Below are 5,041 nucleotides of genomic sequence, written 5' to 3' on the forward strand. Positions count from 1 at the left end.
TGCTTTAGACCACTGAGCCATCTCACCAGCCCAGGGAAAGTTTATTTAGCTCACAATTTGTAGAGGTTTCAGTCCATAACCTGCTGGCTTCGAGGCAGGGAGGCTTGGCAGAGTAGAAATGGTTCATGGAGGCAGAAGACAGCAACAGCAAAAAGGGAAAGGAGAGACAAACCTCTTTCTGCCCCTTTTACCTTGTTCAGACTCCTGGGATCAGGGTGGTGCCAATCCAATCAGTGGACTGATCCAGCAATCACCGACCCTTTATCTCAGCACCTTTATCTCAGCATGTGAATCCTAGCATTGAACCATGACTCAATCATACACTCTAGATTCAGCTTTCTCTGAAAAATCCCCATCTACAAGTGCATGAGGCTTTGGGGGGACATCTAGACACAAACCATAACAAAGAGGAATCAGAATTTGCAAAAATTGTTCTTTAATGCCACAAGATTGCTCATTCATTTTGAACTATTTTATCATGCCCACAAAATGAGTTTTTTGGTTTGGTTTGGTTTTGTTTCTTTTTTTTGGCCAGCTCATCCCATCCTGGAAGTCTTAGTTCTGGGTGATCCTGAGAAAGTTGCTACCTTATTCTGCATTGAGTCTATTTGAAAGTGAATTTGGAAGGGGATATGTGGTGCCAGGGGTCGAACCTCTGCAGTGGCCTAAGCTGGCCTAAGCAGGTGCTTTAGTCCACTGAGCTATGTCGATGGCCCTACACCAAATTAGATTTGACCTGATGGTCTGTTGCTGGCTTCACAAACACTGTCCTGCATACTCTCTGGTCGACAAAAGTAGCTCATGTCCTCCAGCCCTGTTTTGTAGGTGGGGAAACAGAGGCCTGAGATAGGGACTGAGCTGCAGTTGTGTGGTGAATTAAACGTCCAGCGAGGATTTAAAACCAGATCAGTGTTCAAGACACACATGGAAGTGTCTTCACTGAAGCTTAGAGTGTTGCCAGCCTTAGCAAATAAAAACACAGTCCACCAGTTAAATATCTCTGAGATCTTGCCCAGAGGTAGAACATGTATGAGGCCATGAGTTCGACCACCAACACCAGAAAAAGAAAATCTAGAGAAAAATGAATATACTTTTTTAGTATAAGTATGTCCCAAGTATTGTTTCTTTGAAACTCAAATTCATCTGTCTTTTTTCTTTTGCACTACTAGAGATTGAACCCAGGGTCTCTGAACAGAGCTACATTGTCAACCCTTTTTATTTTTTGGGTCTGACTACATTCTAAATTGCTCAGGCTGGGCTCAAACTTTAGATCGGTACTCCTGCCTCCACTTTCCAGAATGCCAGGATTACAGGAGTGTGCCACTACCCCCAGGGTTATAAATGCTTTATAACCCTGATCCCCGATGTCTGCTTTTGTGGCTCTTTCATCTACCTGTCCTCTCCCCACAGTTGACCTGTTTCTCTCCCCTACTCCTCTTCTCTCTTTTTGAGGCAGTACTGGGGATTGAGTCCAGGGAGCTCTGAGCTTCATTCCTAGCCCTTTTAATTAAAAAAAAAAATTGAGACAAGAAATGGAAACAAAGCTTTTGTAAAGAGGAAGAGAACCAGGGGCTGAAGGGAGGGTAGGGGAATGGAGAAAAAACAAGTTATATCATGTACAGGTCCAAATTCTCTACAATGAATATGATCATTACGTATATCTAAAATTACCAATAAAGTCAGATTTTAAAAATCTGAGACAGAGTCTCACTAAATTGCCCAGGATACCTCCTGATTGTCTAGGATTACAGGTATGGGCCACCATGCCCAGCTCCTCAGGTGGCTGATACCCCCTCGACTTCCATATGTTTAGCGCCCTCCCCAAGCTTACCCTGGCAACTCTCGGCAATGTATGCTTGGCTACCCAACACCCAACTCTGGGACCACCGCTGCCCCCTGCCTTCCATCAGGCTTTGGTAGCTGGAGTGTCTGGGTTTCCATTTCCTTCCCACCTGCTTCTTCTCAGTTCTCTTCCTATTCCTCAGAATCCCAACCCTGGCACCTAGACCCCCAAGGTGAGTGCCCAGGGCTGAGAGCTCCTTGTCCTTAGACAACTGGGCCATCTTCCTGAGCCAGGCCATCTGTGTCTCTACCTGTTGGATGCCTGGGCTCCAAACGCTCCAGGTGGAAGACTCTACTCTTTGCTTAGAATATTTGGTGGTTCCTTGGCCCTTAGGATAAAGTCAGAAACAGAGCAAGCCCCTCAAGTAACCCCTGTTGACTTCAGCTCTCTTTAAGCCACTCTCCATTCACAGACTAGACTATTCACAATCCCACTGGGCTTCAAGCAGCTTCAGATACCACTGTTCTCCTCCTTGGCTCATCTTGGAGGACTCAGCTCCAGTGTCACCTCTTCTGGAGGACGTTTGTCCTCTCTAGACTGGGTTATTCCTTCCATCTGATCTCCGTGTCCTACATTATCTCCTACTTCCTGGAACTCTCTTCTCCACCTCTCAGCTGCCAGCATCAGTCTAGTAAATATGGCCCAGGGCCTGACCCCAGCATGGAGTCCAATTCCCTCTCACCACCCTGACACCAGCCCAATCTAACTCTGCCCAAGCTCTGACCTAATTTGAGTCCCAGCTCCCCGCTGACCTTCCCTCACCCTTGACCATGACGGCACAGTTAAGGCAGGACTAAAGGCAGCATCCCTTCTTACAGAGTGTGTCCCTGCTGAAGGAAGGGAAACAGTACCCTGAATCTCCTTAAGATCTGCAGAGGGGACCAAGAAACAGAAGTTCAGACTTCTGGGGCTTAGGAGAGTTCATTCCTGAAGAAGGGCTTCCAACTAGGAAGCCTGGCACTGCTCCTTACCCTTACCTCTCCCAGCCATGACTTATGGGCACGTTGGGATGGGATGTATTGGAGTAGAAGCTGGGCTCTGCAAGTTACAGACCTGGCCTGGTCTGTGGCACCCTCTAGAGGACACTTTCACTCCCAAATTGGAGCACCAGGCAAGCAAATCCTATACTCCCTCCCTTGAAGGGATTGTCAGCTTTGGAAGGTCCCTGGACTACTGCCCACTCTCCACCACTCCATTGGCAGGTGTTCTTACGGTCTGCACACCAGCAAAGACTCCCTCATGTTTCAGTACCATGTCACCAGCTCAAACCCCCAACTGCCTGCCCTGTCCTTCCAAGCCTGGCTGCGCCATGCAGCTGGTCTAGGCTCCTTCCTGACCCATCTCAGTCCCTCAGTTCTCACAGTCCTAAGTGGGAGGCTCCTCCTGGCTCAACTTGGGGTTCTCTGTCGAGGCCTTGCATTTCCCAAGGGAGGTGATCTCAAGGGAGGGCCTAGGTTTCCTCTTACCCTCTTTGTCTGGGATTTCCCTGCAGATATGGCTTTTGTGTCCTCTCAGACCCAGGCACCTGGAGGACAAGTCTAAGTCTCTCCTCCCTAAGGACTGCCCCAGGATCTCCTCCACCCTACTACCTGACCGTTGATCCCCAGATATTTCTATCTCCAGTCCTCATTCTGCATACTTCTTCCTGTAGCTGGGGCTCAGAAGCCTTTGTAGCCTTCCATGGGTCTGGACACCTGCAGTAGTTACTTCAGGCTCTGGCCCCATAGACAGACCTGACCCTTGGCTTGGAGGACTGAGTCTGAGCGTGCCCACCAGGAATTCCACTCCTTCCCTCGTGAGGGCTGCCTCAGATCTCTGGCTTCCATGGTGCCACTGGCAGAAGAAAGGATGCTATTTTGGGCAGTGTGCCTGGACTTGCTTGGCTCAAGTGGCACGGGCCAAACCCCTGCCCTACTGACCTCCCTTGGAAGAGCAGGAGCAGTGCTAAGCCTCCCTTCCCCAATGGGGAGGGCTGAGAAGGGGAGGGCTCTAGGTTGGGGACATAGACAACAGAACCCCAGCTGGGAAGGCAGCTTGAGCCAGAGCTGGTCATGGAGGAACAAGAGCAAGACCTGCTATAACTGTGGCGCCCTGCAGGCAAAGCCTGAGAAATAGAAACACACTTCAGCAGGGTGAGTAGGGCTCCAGGCAGAACGGGGACAGGGCAGCCGCTCAGAGAGTGAGCCAAGAAGAGTTACGCCCTTGAGACCACGCAGGAAGAGGTGGCTGTGGGACTATTTGGGAAAAGAGTGTCAGCTGGGGTTAAAGGCCTGGTTTCCTGCTCTAGTCTAGGCCTGTGTTGCTGTGACACAGGCATACCACACCCTCTCTCTGGGCCTCATTTTTCTTTTCTTTTTTTTTTTAAAGATAGTCACTGTTTAAAAAAAATTTATTTATGTGTGTGTGTGTGTGTGTGTGTGTGTGTGTGTGTGTGGCCAGCTCAGCCCACCAGGGGGCGGGGCTGGCTGGCATGTGGTGCTGGGGGATTGAACCGTGGTCCCCGTGCTTTGCTAAGCTTGTTCTAAGTAGGTGCTTTAGACCACTGAGTCATCTCACCAGCCCCCTGGGCCTCATTTTTCTTACCTACACGTTGCTGATGGGAGGACCAGAGTGACTGCGTGGAGTGCAGATTAGGAGAATATACTGAAACGAATATACTGAAACGGCTCTTAGCCCAGCATGGGGTTGTAGTCAATTAGTTGAGGAAATCATTAATCAGCAAGGTGCAGCTCTTCCAGAGGCCCTCAGCCAATGGTGTTACAGTTCTGGGACTCTGCACCAAGAGCCTCTGGCCCTTAATTCCATGGCTGCCCCTAGCAGCTCGTCAGTAGTCAAGTCTAACTCTGGGCAGCTATCTGGGTCTCTTCTTAGCACTTTCTGCTGGTGTCTGTGGATCACCGATTCCTACCAGCTGTGGCTGTTCATTGTCACTGGATGCCATGTACTGATGCTGGTCGGGGCTGTTCATTGCAGATCTCCAAGGCCAGTCTCTGCTGTCTGCTGCTTGGGACTCTGCTGCTGGTTGACACAGTCACGGCTGATTGCCACAGGTTAGCCGCACACACCACCAGTTGCTGCCTTTAACACATGCTGCTGGTCTCAAACTGATCTTTGCCAATTTCTGCAACTCTTCAGAAGTAGCAGTGTTTAGTGTCTACAGCCACCTTACTACTACTACTACTACTACTACTACTACTA

At 49.7% G+C, this 5,041-nt stretch overlaps 1 protein-coding gene across 3 annotated transcripts in view; it reads left to right on the top strand.

The window, feature by feature from the left end:
* Window positions 1-3,866: 3,866 nt before the first annotated feature.
* The window catches only part of Aqp7 (aquaporin 7), a 16,834-nt gene continuing 15,659 nt past the window's right edge, over window positions 3,867-5,041 (top strand). For 2 of the 3 annotated variants that reach the window (XM_023716112.1, XM_023716108.1), the window contains exons 1-2: window positions 3,867-3,975; window positions 4,817-4,893. The gene's annotated coding sequence lies outside the window, so the exon portion shown is untranslated. The remainder of the gene's footprint in view (window positions 3,976-4,816; window positions 4,894-5,041) is intronic. The other variant, XM_023716109.1, reaches the window with a different exon arrangement.

This window comes from Octodon degus, unplaced genomic scaffold (assembly GCF_000260255.1).
Source record: "Octodon degus isolate 3935 unplaced genomic scaffold, OctDeg1.0 scaffold00045, whole genome shotgun sequence".
NCBI classification, from domain to species: domain Eukaryota; kingdom Metazoa; phylum Chordata; class Mammalia; order Rodentia; family Octodontidae; genus Octodon; species Octodon degus.